Below are 19885 nucleotides of genomic sequence, written 5' to 3'. Positions count from 1 at the left end.
CTTTCAGTGTACTCTGTTCGCTCACGCCACGTCAATGTATCCGTGTACATCAACGCACCCGATATGCCAATGCAACCAAGTACCAACGCACCCGAATTCGGCAATTCTACTCGTCAGGAAGTGTGCGGTGCAGTATGAACGATAAAAACAAGAACAATAGGCCTACATGGCGAATGTATTCTTGATTTTGATAAATTGTGATAACGAAATATATGGGACATGAGTTGTATCATTGACTATATAACACTGCACTGTGTTATATAGTTAATGGTGAAACATTATAAATATCTAAAGACTCCTAAGTTTGTTATCCAACTTAATTAATGTAGATCGAACGTTCATGACATCTCAAACTGTTTACGCAGTTTTACTCTCATACTTTTATAATCACTTTCTACCATACATGTGTGTATTGTATTGTATATGTGTATTGTGTTTACATTGTACCTATAAACAGTACACTGTTGTCTCTACAATGTATCTCTATTTGTGTGGTGCGTGATTGCCTTTGTGACGCAAAATTCTAGGGGGGAATAAACTAGTATTCACCAAGTCAGGCTAGGCCTACCCCTAGAACCGGCCACACTCAAATTTCTTCCCCGGAGTGCTCAGAAGGAGCCGAGAAAAATCCAGGGGTCGATACGAAGTTGTCACGGCTTTGACTGATCAATTTATTAAAATTTAATCGAAGGCTCAGAGCTCTAGAAGCGCTCAGGAAATCCTGCAGACGCCCAGTTGGAGCTATATCATCCCAGCCTTCGTAAAAGTGTTTTGGAGAATTTTGCCTAGCTTTTAGAATGACTCTGTAGGGCCGAAGAGGATCCAATCTTAAGCCAATTTGATATAAATACTCGTAATGAACTGTAAAATAATAAACTAAAGCCACTAGCAGAATAAATAAAAGTGCGACAATCGGATGAACACAATCCAGAATAAAAATCCCTACAGAGTCGTCAGGGCCAAATTAACACAATTGAACGGAGAATTTATCGTGAAATTGTTTTAAATAAATTTAATACTAATATTCGTGGCTGATTGTTCAAATCAGACTACTCCCAAGACTAGGTTCTCTCGCCCACCAAAGACGGGGTTTAGAACTCATACGACAAGTCTCGGGGTATTAAAACGGTGAATTAATTACTTGAACAAATAAGCTACGCAATACTTATTTGTCGGACGGACGGGTTAATAGAAATTTCGTGTCTAACAATTAAACTGAACTATAGCCACCGCTAGTAACTGACCGGCAGGAACTGGCGGGTCTAAACTCAAGTCGGTGGATTCGAAGTGATTAAATTTAGTTATTTAAGATCTAATTTTGGAACGAAAATGCGTAGATTAAAAGGAAAAGATTTTCGTAAAACGTGAAAGTAAGATTGACTAATATATCTAACCTTCCGATTACCGGCGGGTAGGTCGTAGACGTATCGTAAGCGCCCGAGACGTTGTTAACTTTCCGGCAGTAGTTGACGAACGAATGGAAGTAAAATCCTTCAATTCAGTCCGCTCGAGGCTCCACTCATGCGGCAAACTTAGATACTAATAGACAACAGCTGATCGAAATTCACCTGTTGAGCCGGTCTAGTGGTCGTCTATCGTTGGTCAACAAACACCAATTCGAGGTTAGGTCATGTTGTCATCGGCGTTAAATATCTGTAAAGTCGGCTGGTTTAACTTAATTTGGTGAAATGGAGTGCTAATATGAACCAATAAGTATTGTGAACGTAAATATATACTTAGCTGTGATTAAAAATGGGCCTACGTTCTTTGGCTCATAGCCGAAGCTGGGGCCAACACATATGCCTAGGAGTAGGCTATTGTGGATGAAAACTGGTAAGTTATGGTGTTTGTTGATTAGCAGTACGTTTTTACCCCCCTTAAAATTTGGTACCTTATACCTTTTATAATAAACTGTTTGCATATTTTCATTCTTAATCATTCATTTTCCACTACCCATTTTTATGGCATGCGATTCCCGTTTTTATAAATTGCTTATCAAGCTCTTATAACCGAACTGCGTAGAGAATGTATACTAAACCATATTGTTACCCCCTTCAATGTTGTTATATTGAATGTTTTTAATAGTTATAGTTCTTAAAAATTAACGTCACTCCATTTACGTGGTCACAACTATAAAACAAACTTGTAAAAAAAAGTAAAACGCATAAAAACGTATTTACTGACCCACCTTTTATTTCGTAACAATATAGAACTCAATCTCCAATAAAACAATGTTAAAATAAAGTTAATTGTTATTTGTAATTACAAATCATTACAATCTATTTCGCTTAAGGTTCGCGTTATTATAGGTTTAAAAACTCGCCTGCCTCTAAATTATTAGTTTTCAGCCCTCGATGGCATTAGAGGGTTGAAGTATAATGTGATCAATGGAATCGTTGGAATTGGACGCGGTTTCACGATTAAGAAGAGAATAAACGGCACGAAGCTATGAAGAAGTCGGGATGTTATTAATGCATCCCAGCCTTTGAAGCCCGATATTGCTGAATATTGGTCCGATCAAACGGATGTTAACGCTGTTTAAACAACCAATAAACGTTATGGAAAATCTTACAAGTAAACCAATAACTTCAGACTTTTATCTTGCTTGAAGAAATTGATCACGAGAAAAAACTAAAGGATCGCAAGTTTTGACGATCGCTATTAAGAGTGACGAAGTTGTCGGCGTTTTGTTTTGAAACATTATAATTTGTATTTAATTCTAAATTTTTAAACTAGTAAATTAAGCATTATAACTTTTTTACATAGGCTATAATTCTATAAGTATCTTGTTTGTGTTTAGGTTAGATTTTCCCATTAAATTTCCCAAGTTAAGGACTACTCATGAAAATCCTGTTGACTCATACTTGGTCAGTACACTCTTCTATAACGTGACTAAACCCTGATTATTTTAGAATGAATGAAAATCGTCAATATAGTACATATATAAAAACACCATCAGATTAAATTATCTTATCTAGGGAATGAGAGATATTGTTTCTGGTAATAGCATTAGAATAGCTTATTTTGGGATTTAAGAGGTAATACAACTTAGTCTCTTCCTTTGGGCCATTCTCAACAAGTTTAAGTTGAATTTATCCAAAAAAGATTTATTCGTAGCCTTTGCAGAACCAATGTCGTCCGTTGTCATCAAACCTCAAATATTATTTTAAGAACGTGCTCCTTGAGAAGGATACCTGATATACACATAAGAGAAGATGAGATTTATGTCCAAAAGCACAGACTACTATCTCACACATTTAATTGTAAGCAATTCATGTTATTATTTCCTCTTTCCTACGAATAAACTTAGCTCATAGAGTAGATCACGAATTATACTTGTGTTAAGTTGCTGTTTGTGTGGGCACGTCTTATCAAGGTGTGTGCTTGCAAGGGGTTAAGTGACAATTTAAGCTACAATTTTAAATTACACTTCATAAAAAATTTAGTTTGTTGGAAACAACAACGTTGAGACCTTTAATTTATTTAAGATCAGGTAAAACATAAGAGTCTACTACAACACGAAAAAACTGTTTGTTATTAATGAGTGACTCTAATAACGATTCTGCATCATTGCATCAAATTTCATCGGCCTTCTCCGGTGGATTACTTACAACTATGAAACGGAGACATTCGTTTTCAACCATCTCATACATTAAATTAGTTTAACTAACAGTCATAACTATAATCATTATTATGCGAGTTCTATTACGGTAGAAACCATTTGTATAGCAAAGACTAGTTAAAAACTTAAAAATAAATTACACAATCCGCACAGATAAGAACAATCGCTAGTTGCACAATTATAACCAATACTCGCCATAATATTAACTGATAGAAACCCACCCTTTTTCCATTTCCTGGAATCGCACGTCTACAACCGTTTGGAAACGTAACTCGTTCCAAAAATAGTTCAAGAAGAGAGTCAAGAACGTCGGTCAGGAAGGGCAGAAACGTGTGGAATAAAAAGAGACAAGAAAGGGAAATTGAAAAAGACAAGCGAGACGAAAGCGAAGTGCAGTGGCGTACACAAACAAGTGGGGTGACCTGGATTTTTATTAGTGGGCCAAGATCAAGGGAGAGTGCCAAGTGCTGACACAAAGGTACGCTTTTACACCCCTCCCAACCTGCACCCTTCCCCACCACCCAGCATGCAACCTCTCACATACTTCTGTCACGTGCATCTATCAAAGCACTTTCCTCGGTCATACACCTTGCAATTGGTCACTTATTGACAAGTTTAGTTCTTGATTTTCACAACATTATTTTATCTGACGTTTGTAGAGTTTAAGGGTTGATTTAGCAGTGGGAAGATTCTTTTGCGATTACATGTACGGGCCACCATGTACAGTAGTCTTATTTTGTCTGACGTTTGTAGAGTTTAAGGATTGATTTAGCAGTGGGAAGATTCTTTTGCGATTACATGTACGGGCCACCATGTACAAGTAATACGGGGGGAGGGGGGGTACTAACGGTTTCCATTGAGTCGTGATGAATTATTTTAAACATGAAGGGGGTGTTGTGACCCATCATTTCGAATTACTTTTTTAAGCTAAACGCAATGCCGCGATCCATTTTTTGTTACCAAGTTTTATTTATGAAATATTGCAATATATTTTGTTAAAAATGTCAATATTTCAAAATCAAAATATAAAAATGAAAAACAGATCATGGAATTGAGTTTAGCTTATGAAAGTAATTCGAAATGATGGGTCACAACACCTCTTTCATATTTAAAATAATTTATCACATTTCAAAATGGCGGATCCAAGATGGCGGCGGAAAAAATACATTTGTCATAAGCAAGTGAAAATAGGTCGACAATGACTGGTAGTGTATACTTATCTTTATCTAGCACTATTTTGAGATTATGGTCTTAGTTGGTAAATGCACAATGTTAAAATGGGCTAAAAATAAAGTTTTTAAAAGCCCTGATAATTTTGGAATGGATTATGATGTTTAAAAACTGTTTGTGGCATTCTAATCAGGGTAAAAATCTAGTTCGAAATAAAGGGTCACAACCCCACCTTTACATTTGAAAAAAAATATTTTGCATCCAATATGGTGGATCTAAGATGGCGGCCGGAAATGATTACCTTGTCAAAATGAAGTACTTACTACCAAACAATGTTTGGAAGTGGTCTAGGATTGATATTTTTTTAAATGTAGAAAAAAGTGGGGGGGGGGACAATTAAAAGTCACCCTGTATACAAGTACACACGTGGTAATAATGTAATATAAAAAATGTAGTAAAATCTTTTGAACAATATTATAAATAGGCAGTTGAAATAGTCAATTTCCTTCTAATTTTGTACAATTGAACCGTTCTTTTATTAGGACAGAGACAACTTTTTTAAGTCGGGTTTACGGCACTTAATTTTAATGAAATAGACCTTCAATTTGATACCAAACTCAACATGAGCTGTTGAAGAATTTTGGCCGACTCCAGAATGGGACGTCACTTGAGCCTAGAAACTCTGTTTTAACAATTAGTAACAGAAAATATCATAAATGATAACTATAAGCTTCATGTCAAATATTGTCACTCTAGATTTCATATTTTATAAATAACAACAATTTAAATCCAGGACTCCTTCTAAATCTATCATAATATCAAATTATTGGCTAACCATCTAAATTGTCAACATTAGATACCGGTACCTTGAATATTATTGGTAGTCCTGGCAATCACCTAATGCGGTTGACAAAGAACTAAAAACAAAAATGGAGAAAAAAGGTCGCCACCGAGGTATAAGTGTCAATAGACGGTATAGTACTATAGGTGTATAGTGAATACGTTCGCTATGCAGCGATTGATACCGTCCTGGTGACATCGGTCCTCCTTGATGGTGCATCTAGCCGGAGTGTATATATTCGTAGAGCAATCCACTTCTTTCGTGCGAGAACTAAACTATAGTTTCGCTTATAACGGGAGAACGGGTTGAGCTACAGTCTTGAAGTAAGGTTATTTTTCACTAAACCTTATATGAGGAATCCATTAAAAACATTTTCTTCGTAATCAAATTACAGGGTGTTCCAAAACTGAAGTTCATGGGTTCAAATCGGAACATATCCATATAAAATTATTTCAACACGGTTGTTTGTTATTAAAAACAAGATTTCAAGATATATATATATATATATATGTATACATACAAAACCGTTTCGAAGAAATGAACTATAGAAGATTACTTTTTCATATAAATCATCAGTAGATGGTTCTTCTAAATCTAAATTATATTAAAACTGAGATAAACGATTTCTCAGGATTTTATACGTACAAACACTTACTTAAGCTGTATTGTATACTATATTGGTGTGTCAATAATGCATTATCGATGTACGGTATTGCTATACAGGGTGTCCCGTAAGTAAGCAGTGTTTACCCACTATTCACAAATTACTGAAATGTGTTTTGAATCTTCAGATTATTTGTTTACGAACAATATTTTTAAGACAACAAGATGAGAAAAGCATGATATATTTAAATGAACAATATCTTCAGATAAAACATAAAAATCTGTAGGAACATAATTCAAAGATATTGTACTAGTAAAACAAATTAAATAAGTAAATTAAGTTTGAATACATTTTTTCATGGCTTTTTAAAACTATTTTAACAACAATTATCAATTTTAAAAATATTCTTTAAATTAACTAGTTGTAGGGAGAGTTTTGATATTAGGGTTAGGGTTATCATGAAATGTATGTGGGACATAGGGTACTTACAGTATCTAAAATTCAAATTAACCCCCCCCCCATTTTTGTTTCTATTTACTGGACCATTAAAGTGTGTTCCTTAGGTTATGTGTGTGTTTCTAAGGTCATGTGCCATTAATATTAGTGAGTAAAGTGGTGCACGGATTTCATAACTGTTATTTTCCTAGAGACTGTATTTAACCAAAACGGGCTCTGTGGCTAGTCATTAATAGTTTACAAGAACAACGAATATAAGGTTTACTTTTTTATTTATTATGTTAGCAATTTTTACTTTTTCTGATTTGATGTATCATTAGTATTTATTTATCTTTTACCACTAAAAATATGAATGTACATTTTCTAAATCCTTTTAGTTGTTAGAAGATAACATTTTGAAACATTTGTGGTTAGAATATCCATTATTTCAATTGTTGCCACGTGTAAGGGATGTTTATTTTTTATAATAAAAAACTCTTTGTCAGGAAACCTTTTAGGTTGTATACAAATAAATTGTAATATTTTAAATTTTGAAAAACATTTAACCTTTTTTTAAACGGGAACAATTTGAAAGATTGAGTTACAGATTTAAAATTGTAATTTTTTAAATTTTCAAAACGTTCAAAATTTTAAAGATGGGGTACTATGATAAAATCACTATGCAATTTTATTTAGAAATATTTTGAATTATTTAGGTACAAATTCAACGATTCAAAAGTTTCTGAGAATGGACAAATATTTTACCCATCATTATTATTTTTATCAACCAAATCATTATAATTTATTATGTGATACTATTTATTAGAAGACCATGTTTAGCAACACTCAACATATTTATCTCCAAGGTATTTGCGAAACAGGCATTCAAAAGCCATAATAAATTACAGTAACCATATGATATACTGTATAATTTTAACGATGTGACATTATTAAATGAAAAACATCCATGCCGTCTTTTAATTTCGTTCTATATGATCAAACTGTTTCTGACTGAACCAATTTTAACTTCATAATGACAATTAGCGTCAACATGAACTTAGCTATTGTAGTGTTGAATCAGAGTCCACTTAAAGGCTTTCAATTTTATACTTTTGTTCACTACAAGTGAAAACCATTTCAGTGCAGGTAGATTTTGCTCGTATCCATTAACACATCTTTACAACATGTGGCACTTTAAAGTCTGATATATCTAACGATACTTCATTTCAGCGTGATTTTTAAAGGATGGTACTTTATGTTTACATACACAGAATATAGTGCAAAATTGAACGTAGAATTGTAAATTTATTACACAACCTAAAGCCATTTTTAAGTAACATAAATAGTATAATATGCGATATAAAAAGTAAATGTTAACTGTCCTCTATGGTAATCTTGACGCTTTCTTAAAAGCATATTGTAAAGAACACTACGAACGTTTTCAAATTCAGACTGAACCCCCTCAAAACGTTTAACAATCTTAACCTGTTTATATCTTTGTTTGCAACGATCGTAAAACTAGAATTACATTTCCAATGTTTGACGGCCTTGTTAATGACAGGAAAATTCTTGATTAGTTGATAACATAAAAATGTTTGATCATTATTTATGTTTTTAGTGTCTTGCTATTCCAGAATTCCTCAGATAACTAATTTCCTTCGCAATCTTGAAGTAAGTGTTCACGATTTTAATGTAATTTGGTAAAAACGTGTAAACCTACGCTTATTCGAACGAGTTCGCAAACCAGCATAAATGAGTGGACGACAAAAAAGCAAGAGTTTTCATCTTTATCAAGGTTAATATATGACAAAGCTAGAAATTATGTTCCTTCAAAAATCAAATCTATTTGCTGACGGTTCATCATTAAAACAGGAACCCTTATTCAAATGCCAGATACTGTATGATTTAGACCTTAAGTAACTACTTCAGCACCTCACAGAAGACATTTTTGTTCCCAAAGTGTACGGTTATTTGTAAATCATCATAGTAGTTTCAATTGTATAGAGATCTCCTCGCTCTGTAAGAGGAAATTAAAAACTATTGAGGTAGTCTTCAAATTTAGATATTGGAAATACGTTTCCAGGACTTAGAAAGATAGTGAGGATATGAAAGTATTTAATTTCCTAGAGCATCTTTACCGGAAGCCAATACTAGCTGTTATACGTACAAATAATCACAAAGAACACTCATAACACCGTTGAATAAAGTTAACATAACAATCCATAGCTTTGCGATGGTAAAGCGTGTATTAATTATATTTAAACCTGTTATATTTTAGTTTTTTACAACCAATGCGTAAGTAAATAGCTGTAAGCATATAGTTCGTGTTGCTTAGTGCGATAGTATAAGAAGATCCCATGAAGATGCCACGCAAGCTGGTGAAATTTACGTAGGGTATAATCCAACTAAAATTTAAGAACAGTTGCAACAAAAATTAACTTGCAATAATGTGAATATTGCCTTGCTTTCCGTTTATATTTGTTTGTTGTATATTACCAATAAAGCACAGGTATGGCGGATTATATAGAATTAAATGATATCGTGAAAATGTAATTTGATGTATTTAAAAACATGGGAGAGCTTAAATAACTCACTGATCTTTTTATTTATTTATGAAAGTAAATATTTTGATAACATTCATGAATTGTTTATATTTAAAAATAGAAAAGTTATCACTTTTTAATAGTTGAATCAAAAACTTGGCGTCAGAAACTAACGTAGAGATTATTCTTTTTGAAGTTGATATCAGTTAGTTTTGTAAAGGTAAGATTACATTAATTGAGGGATTATTACGTTCATTTTTCACATTCCCTACCTACTACAAGTGTTCTATTGTTTTAGGAACTTTGTTACCTGAAAACAGGACATTCCATATATCAACATGTGAAAACAGTTTTTCTTTAGCTAAACGTAATTTTTTTGTCCTAGGACGCTAGGCACGAGCCTGGGATTGTTTTCCACATTACTTCAGGCTAGACCTAGGGGTTGCGGCATTTTCACTTAGATAAAATCCATTGAAGACTTGGCGGGGATCGAACCCGGGACCTCAGGGACTGAAGTCCCGCGCTCTAGCCACTACGCCAGCTCGTTCCCCCATTAGCTAAACGTAATGGGAAATATAAAAAAGGGATTTTAGAAAATCACCTAAAATCATAAAAAAAGAAAATAGGTTACTGCTAACAAAGATTTACAGAACATTTTTATAGTTTTCATTCATGGTAGCATTATAATCAACATTAATTTTTTTTAATGAATAACGTTTTATTTGAAGATCTATTTAAAGTCTGTGATTATTCAAGTATATACTTACTTTTAATATTATTTAGTGTATGTTACCTCCTGTTCACATTACACAATTACAAACCAAATCGAAAAGTGCATGTATCGCTTATATTATCTTACCTATATATAAAGAATGCACCAAAATATATATTAATTATTGGCCAAGGTTAGTTACTTTCTTGTTAAAACTTCCTGGAATACTTTTGGGATATAGTAAAAATAATCCCCAAACACTATTCAATACATCTTTATATCGATATACTATATGTTTACATTCGATATGTATTGGATGACGATTGTTATTATATTCCTATAATAGTGCAACTCCTAAACATATGTTTATAAAGAAGTTATTTCAAAGACTTATTTTAAAATAGACGTAAACATGCTTATCAAGAAGTTAGTTTAAATATTCTATAGATTTTTTTATTGGAGAGCGTTCTAAAGTCAACGCCAAGTATATAAGACAGAGGCCTGATGACGTAACTGGGTAAATTAGGTGTTGACAAGCAACTAGACAGTAGACAGGGGTTGGTCAAGCATTCTGCCAACCATCCTCCCTTAATGACGAAATAAATGCAATGCAATAGGGACATTCTGCCTGGAGAATAAAGTAACGCCATGGAAAACACAAAATCTTGTAAATGTAGTAAATCTTGTAGCCTTCGTCGTTCATATAAAAGCATGAAACAAGTATGAAATTATGAACAAAAAATCTTCCTCCCACAATGAGAAATGATATAAAATCACGACTGTGCCCAGGGGTTAAAATAACACCTTTTAAAACACAGCTTTATTAGTAATAATACTACAAATTGAAATGAGGATATGGCATTTTAGGTACAAAATAACAACAAACCCTCCTCCCGCAAGGAATAAAAATACAACACGCGAACTTTTGCCTAGAAATTAAAATACAGTTGTAATAACTGCTGTAAAAGTTTGACATAGTATGCTTCGTGTCAGGTTGATGTTGGTATAGAATCAAATGATCTTCCCTTTATGGCAAAACAAATTCAATAACATCACGACACTTTGCCTAGACAGAGAATATAACAACATTTAAATACACAGTTGACAAATGTAGTAATAATAATATCTTTATTGCTGTAAACAATAGAAGTATGAAATCTTTTTCGGCATGTTAAGTATAAATAAAGATAGCAAAAGAAAGAAAATATGCAGAAATAAAGAAATAAACAACCTTTGGTAGACTAACATTTTAAACATAAATTAGATGGCTCAAGCCCACGAATCCATCTTACGATACCAAGTATTTATAAAAGTCTAAACACGTAATATTGAATTTTCCATAGGTAATAATAACTGCCTTTTCCGTATATTCGACAATATCTTTTTTTCCATGATAGTTCTTTAAGACTTGATTTTGATCATAATGGATTCATTTGGAGTGAAATGTACAATCCTGTCCAAACAAACAAAACGTAATTTGTTACTTGTTATTGCTAGTTTATAATAAGGGTTTTTCGTGGCATTCCTGATACATTTGAAAGACAATAGTTATTTGTGTAACTAGTGTGCGAAGTGGCACTTTGCTGCACATGAGAGAAATGTTTCCTCACGAGCCATAGGCGGCCTTGTTTTGAGTGCAGCAAAGGCAATTTGCGCTCGTGTTATAAATTATATTTTCCCTACAGTTACTATAAAACATAGAAATAATTATCTTTCACACACTATACAACACGTGTTAAGGTTAGGTTGAATTCAGGCGTTGAACGAAACGAGAAACACTGCATCAGCTGAACGTAGTCGTAGTATCTTTAAGTACCGCCAACTTAATTTCAATGTACACGTATTACGTGCCTAATAAAAGTAAACAGTTTCTGTGTTGTTTCGTTTGAATACTGGAGAGTGCAAAAAAATTAGTGCGGCAAAAGTAAAATGAGTGCGCCAAAAGTAAGTAAATGCATCAATTAGCTACTTGGCGTACTATAATCAGTGCAAGGTAAACAACTTTCTCAGGTAACTGCAGGTGAGAAATATTGCTTTGTTAGTCAATATAAACAAATTGATTCTTTAACTTTTACTAGACGTGTTTGATAATTTGTTTTACCATGGTTTTAATTATTTCACCGAATATAATGCAGTGCCCATATACATTTTTCAATTCGTGCTCTACAGAGCTACACTACACCACTAACGAAATAATTCAACATTTTCGAAAATCCTGTTTTAAGAAAAGATTTTAACTTTTAATCCAAATGGTAGATCTGATTGTTATGAAACGATTTTATTCCCTTTAAACCGCAAGTAGCCGGATGGGATTCAGAGACTTGTTATGAGTTTTTGAAATAACCTTTGTACTCTTGTAACCTTGGTGTTTTTTGTAACACTCACTAATTGTTGATGGTTAAAATTGGCCACAGTCTAATCTCGTGCTTCGTTTATTGTATCATTATTGTAAAAATAAAATGTGTACGATCTTGGTGAATCGAAGACATAATTCTTGACTTAAATGTAAATCCTACATCATGAGGAATACTAAGTAAAAGAGGGTGGAATTTAAAAGACGAAAGATATTTTAAACAACATTTGGAATAATTGGTCAGATTCAGCAGTACTCATTATATTATTATTTGAGATTTTAGAAGGGTAAGATATATTGCAATACTAAATGTTTGTTATTCAAATATTACCGGTTTAAAAATTGAAGTAATAATTGCGTAAATAATAAAAGGTTTAGTTTATACTTTTGCGTCAATTGATCCTTGTGATATAAATAAAATAACAAACGGATCAATTGACGCAACAGGCAAACTAAACGTTTATATTTTGCATTATCTTGATCCAGAGGCTAATCCATCATGTAAATAATAAAGTTTTTTTTAGGATTAATACCCTTTTATGGAACACTAAAATAAGAAACGAATCCAAACATAATATTGTTAATTTCATTGCCAATTTCAGATCTTTTGTAAAGATAAAGATATTACATTGTGTAAATCATTTCTTAGAGACCGAAATTACAATCTGATAGCAATAGCTAAATTACAATTTTGAAAGGATTACTTTTAAATACAAATCTACATACATCCAAAAGTATAGTACGTGCGTTGGTAAATATCAATATCAGATTCCTCCATACACTCAAGTGTGTATTGTATTGTATGCCATTTATAAAACGTGCAATAAACATACCTGAACTTCCTTTAAAGCGTGTGTGACAAAGTTTTTCAAAGATGCAATGCTTAGGGAAACAATTTAAGAATACACCTTTCTGCCCCTGAACGAAATATTTTACAGGATATTATAATGCACAAAGAACTTAAATTTAAACACGAAACTCAAAATATACATATTTTTGTCAAGTTAATTTCAGTTTCAGGGATATACATTATGATAACTTGAGGCATCACATAGGTATCCTGGGAGATGTAGGCTACACCAAATAATATTGTTCATATACAGAGTTGTCATAAATTATTGTACACATTTTAAGATTAAATACATAAATGACCAAGCAGCTTAGAAACATGAGAATTGCTTCATTATATAGCAAATTTAAAAAGGTTTTATTAAGTAAGTGGGAAAAATAACTATAAAATGTAAGTAGTTATAAAACGTGGTTATAAAAAGTCTATAAAAATCGCCCAAACTGTGAGTTATGTTTTCTACTAAATAAATTGTGTTGTGACATAGTCAGCTGGCCAACAATGGACATTTCTACACCAGCTGTGTATATGAAAATTGATGAATGAATGATTAAACTGACCTCAGTATCAAAATTACTAGTGTGCAAGAAAAAGCGAAGTGTGTTCTTTGGTTTAATGAAAACAGATCTGTAATAACTTACTAACTGTAATAACTAGAAAAAGGCTTCCTCTAGAGTATGGCCTAATTCTACGAGTAACAATTAATTCTATGAAATGGTGGTACAGGCAATTCAAACGAACAGTAAATGTCCACCATATAGTATAAAATGTTCTTACCCCAGATAAAAACATAACAGTTTAGGTGATTTTTACAGACTTTTATAACTACATTTCAGAAATACTAAAATTTGTATTACTATTTGTTTGCAGTAACTGATTAAAACCGCTTTAAATTTGCCATTTAATGAAATAATTCCAATGTTTCTAAGTTGCCTGGTTATTTATTTATTGATCTTAACATGTGTACAATAATATATGACCACACTGTATGTTTCTGTGATAAATAATGGGGTTCAAGAAAAAAATGTTTACTGACATTATAAAAAAAATCTATTATAATTCTCTTCTTTCTGCATATCTAAACTTGGAGAGATCTTAAACACGTTAAAAAAAGAATTATAAAAAGCTATTGTAGTCTATTTTAATTTTTACTAAAACAATTTTTACTAACTATTTTAACGTAAAACTATTTTGTCGTGTATTTAGTTTTATTTTAACTATTTTTATTTTCGTTTAGTTTATGTGTCAATAGTATCATTAACAGCAATGACTACCAAAGAATTAAACGCCTTTATTTTGTTTCCTTTTCTAAATAACTTCTTGATCAGCATGGTGTGTATTATTAAATTACCTGAAAGCACATAAAATATGTCAAATACCACTTATAATAATATATTTACACTTACACTGTTTACTCACAAGACGGTAAATATATATAAAGGATGGTAGGTGATGATCGATTTCGATTGGACACTTATCATCAGACCAAATTTAACGTCCACGAATGACCTGAATGTTTCGCCTATTGGGTCTGATGATGATTTGAGTGTCCAATCGAAATCGATCACCACTTACCATCCTTTATATGTATTTACCGTCTTTTGAGTATACAGTGTAAGTGTAAATATATTATTATAGTGTTAATTGACGTATTTTATGTGCTTTCAGGTTTCATTTTCTCTAATAAAATAAGACCTTCCTATTAGTGTACGCCTGAGCATGATTTCTCTTAAAATGTTGGATGCAATTAAGGTTTCACGGATGAGTATACAGGGCTAGGCAAATGTCTGGAACCACCCAGTTAACTTTTTAACGCGTTGCAGTAGGAAAACCAAATTTGGCACATATTTACAACATAAGAAATTGCACCTTTTCATCAAAGTTACAACTTTTCCCAAGCCCCCAAAATGGGGTATTTTGGGGACAGCCCCAAATATTGAAATGTAAACACCTATCATGTGACTCCTCATTTTGAAGGGTTTATCAAGATAAATTGAATGGTGCAAACCAATGTTGTAACTTTCATGAAAAAGTGCATTTTTTTATGTTGTAAATATGTGCCGAGTTAGGTTTTCCTACTGCAACGCGTTTAAAAGTTAACTGGGGGGTTCCAGACTTTTGCCTAGCCCTATATTATTTTTATCATTACGAACTTTGATAAAACGAGAGTTTTCCTTATTGTAGTTTAAAATAAGGTTGGAGGAAATGTCATCGTTAGTTAGTAATATGACCAGGGTTTGGATCTTTCCTGAAAAAAAAACATTAAAAATTCATCGTGATTTAGCCTCCGGATAACCAACATTTCAATAAAGTGGTTTAAATACCTGCATAAAAGTTATCCAAAATGTTGCTCACGGCAACCGGTTTCAATCCACAATAGGGATCTTCATCAGGCCGATCAGGATGTCAACACATTTTTTATCTTCTTGTGAAGGTCGTCAAAAGGTGCATGCAGGTATTTAAACTACTTTATTAAAAATTCCTTTGGCGTAAAAACATAAAAAATAATGAAAAATTGAGTATTGTTCCTCTATATAATTACATGTATACAGATACAAAACGCACGAATATTTCAACAGGTGAAAAAATATTTTGAGGGTGGAAATCAGCTAGGGTGGTAACTGCGTGGGGATTTTTAGGTTGGAATAAAATAGGTTTTATAAATAACGAAGTGAGTGGGTACAAAAATATGAGAAAGAAGTGAAAGCAGACAGCGACCTTGACCTGTTGTGTTGGGGGGTTCTCTCCCCCCTAACCCCTTTATACCACCCCCCCCCCTACTCTCCACCCCCAACTGGGGTCAGTGTTCTGTAAATGAACCAGCTACGTCGATACCTCCTTTTTATTTTATTAAATTAAATTCACCTCGCAAACAACCCCGTTTGTTAAGGAGTACAACACTTGCAATTCACGAACTTATTATAATGTGCGAAATCACTACCCTTTCGTGTTCGTCTCCCTGAAGCCGTAGGCTACCCCACCCTTGCATTAAGGTATTTCTTGGTATAGTTTTCGTTTTTGGTAAGCAGTTTTGAAAATTAATATTTAATATTAATACGAGTATGGTAATTAATTTTAAATGATGGTCTAAGATGATGAAAATGTATTAGTACTTAGTACATATAAGTTGAGTAGTTAATAACAATTCTATAGTTGTATTTATGAAAAAATTTTTATCTCGGTACTAAAATTATAGAAATATTAATTAAATTAAATGCAAACTAGCTTTATTTTAGAAATTTAATTAAAACTAGAAAAGCCTCTACTACTTAACCTCTAACAAAATAAATAATTATATTATTTTGTTGTCTCGAATCATTAAAAAAATATAAATACGGGGTTAATTTACCTTTATTTCGTATATTGATTGCTACACACACTTCTTTCTCACCAAAGGTGTATGACGATCGTTTCGGCGACCATGACGCCTTCTTCGGATCCTTTAAAAGAATATCAATCTTCACTCAAACCGAGTTCGTCAAAACATGGGAATCACTAGACGAAATCAAGGGTTATTAACTCTTATTAAAAAAAATTCCATGAATCAAAAAATTGTATATTTAACTTCAGAATTTCTGATTCAGAATCCTAAACATTGGAGGATATGTAAACATCTAACACCAAAAATACCCTGATAAATGCTTTTTGTAAACAACCAAAAGGTAATTTGCAGACAACGAAACTTAGCTGTAATGAATTTGTGATAAAAATCCGTCACTCTTTTGACACTATGTTTACTCTTAACCTGCGGTAGATAGCTTATCCTAAAGATGTAGTGAAAATACCTTAAGTTATTATACAATAAACCGTTTATATTGTAGGGTTGCGAATTATTAAATAAATATTTTGCAGTATGACTTTTTTTACAGATAACATATCGTGCAAGACTTTTACTAAAAGGTGATCTCTACTCAAAATGTTTACTCTGACGTTTCCCCATTTATACTAAACGTTGTAAACTATTGAAATAAAACATTAGTTTCACAGATATTTTAAAAAGTGGTACTTTTAAAACTTAGTTCTGTACAGGCACAGAGTAAAATCAGGGGTCATTTATTAATTGTAATATAATGTGTTTGTTCATTAAAGTTTTTCTTTGATATTGTTTTACCTTTATAGTGTAAGGTTGTAAATAATGCAAAATAATAATTTTACGTGTGCACCTTTCCACAGATATTTTAATCAGTAAAAGATAATTACAAAGGTGGTTGTTTACATTGGTTTACTGTGACAAATACTTATTTTTATTACAGTGTATGTACGAAAATCATGTTTTAAAAGGGATCAACACTGTCAACACTTTATGACCTACATACTTTACAAATAGACTATGAGGATTAGTAAAATAGAAAATATGTACTGTAGAACGTATAAAGGTACTGTAGAATGGAAACCACCAAAGTGTAAGTATTTAAAGGGAAAGGAAATTATTTGTATAAAACTAAAATACAGGTTGTTAAAGTAATAGTTATAGTATGATATAAATTCTATAACAAACATAAATAAAATCCAAGTAAAAAACAGACAAGTACGGAAAAACCTACAAATTAAAGGTATTTTTAAAAAGTCTATAAAGAAGCTCTTACACGATTTCCCAACGCTTGATTATGATTGGATGAGAAATTGCATTAGAATATATAATCACATTTTAATGCAAAATAGTCGTAATTTTTAAGGAATGTAACTATAAATTGACATTTAGAAGTGTTATTTTATTCCACTTTTGTAGAGGTAATGGAAGAATAGGTTTACAATTACCAACCTACAAATAAATAAAAAGAAATGAAAAATAAGATTAATTGTTTTGGTTGAAAATTAGATTGTCAATTCATCCGATATATCAATCTCTTTTATACAAATTAGTTAAGGTCCAAAAGCTACGTGTTTACACAGAAATGTTTATTAAATGACGAAATTTGGGATGTGTTAGGAGTTGCACCTTTTGGTTGATTTGACAAGTTTTCCCGGGAGCCCAAAATGGGGTATTTCGGGGACAGCCTAAGATTTTTAAAAGTAAAGCCTCATCAAGTGGCATTATTTTAAAGGCCTTTCAAAAGAAGAATATCAGCGAAAAATAAAGGTCACTATCTCAACCCAGTACGACATATACATTAAAAATACAGTTATGTTGGTTCTCTCAGGCAGAAAATGTTCAAATGCCACCATTTTCAACTGGGTTAAAATATATACCCCTGAGTTTTGCTAACCGCTTTATTAAGAGAGACTTTTAAAATTATGTGTAGGGCTTTACATTAAACAATTTTAAGCTGCCCCAAAATATCCCTCCCCCCCCCAAAAAAAAATATATAAATATATATTTTCGGGCCCGGCCAAGATTTTTCATTCCGACTAAAAACTTTCATACTTTCATAACTTACATTTAGTATAAGCTTAGCTGTCCTGGTTTAATACATTGAAAATTAAAGACGAAATATCCAGACACTTAATAAAGACCTTTAAAAAGATGAGTCTCTCATCGGGTTTTTACTTTTAAAAATATTAGGCTGTCCCCAATATACCCTATTTTGGAGTCCCGGGCAAAATTGTCATATGAACAAAGAAATGTACATTTATGCCACATAAGGACGTTCAGAGTTTAGTTTTCATGTTGTATCACATTAAAAAGTTAACAGGATGTACCCATACTTTTTCTAACCCAACCCTGTGAGTTAGTAATAATTGATTGTTTATCAGTGAGGAATATAAGATGATTTATTACAGTTTTTCCCATAAACTAATATCATAATTATCTTTTCAAACTATCTTCAATCCACTTCATAACAACTGTTTATTTATAGAAAAATAATATTTAGTCTGCTTGGTGCTAGCTCATGCGGGTAATAATATCGTGAACGAATAACCCGACAAAATTAGAATTTCATTCAAGTCAATAGGTTCGCGTTACCACTTGCTATAATGAATAAACCAGATTTAACAGAACTACCGGTCTTATTTTAAGCAACGTTAAAATACATGGAAATGCCCGCCCATCTGCGTGTTTAGGACTTGGGTCAGAGAAGATAAGGTTTTAGTAGCGATTAAGTCGATTTTTGGTTCAATAATCTAATATAAATGTTTTATATCTCTGTATGCGATTTTGCGTTGTGTCGTTAAGATTTTTCGTAGATTTTTATTAATTTTTTTGACATGTGTTTTTTTTTTATCTGAATAGTAACGTTATATACAAAAACAGGGTGTTTTTTTACGCAACCCAAATAATTACAACTAGGCGTGATACACTTTTTTACGACAAATAACCCATCTGCATGTATATCTGTTTTATTTACTTCATTGCTAATCAGCTGCATTGTGGCATATACATCTATGAGGTTTTATTTTATTGATAATTTATAAGTAAGACACAACATGGGTTTCTTGCAAGCTGAAATAGAGTATGCATCATAGACCTACATTTTTTTTGTTTTCGACTCATACGGTTTTCTTAAATTTGTAAAATTTTATAAATGGTGGAATTTTTAGGTACTGGAATCATAACTAAAAACTTAACCCAACATAAAACCAATAATATACTACCTTTTAATTTACAATACATACTCTTTGGCCCTGCGAATAATGCCATGTTGAGTCTTATTTAAAATAAATTCCCAATAACACTAAAACTCAGCAACAATGCATATCAGCTGATTGGCAATAAAATAAACAATACAGGGATACCAATATGTGAGTTTGTTTTAAAAAGTTTGTTGTTAAAAAGCATCTTACGGTAACATAAATTTATAAACTGCATGTATATTAAA

This window comes from Macrosteles quadrilineatus, unplaced genomic scaffold, assembly GCF_028750875.1.
Source record: "Macrosteles quadrilineatus isolate MER2022 unplaced genomic scaffold, UCM_ALF_1.0 Scaffold_7__1_contigs__length_78375512, whole genome shotgun sequence".
NCBI lineage: Eukaryota > Metazoa > Arthropoda > Insecta > Hemiptera > Cicadellidae > Macrosteles > Macrosteles quadrilineatus.
Note: the sequence above shows the minus strand (reverse complement) of the source record.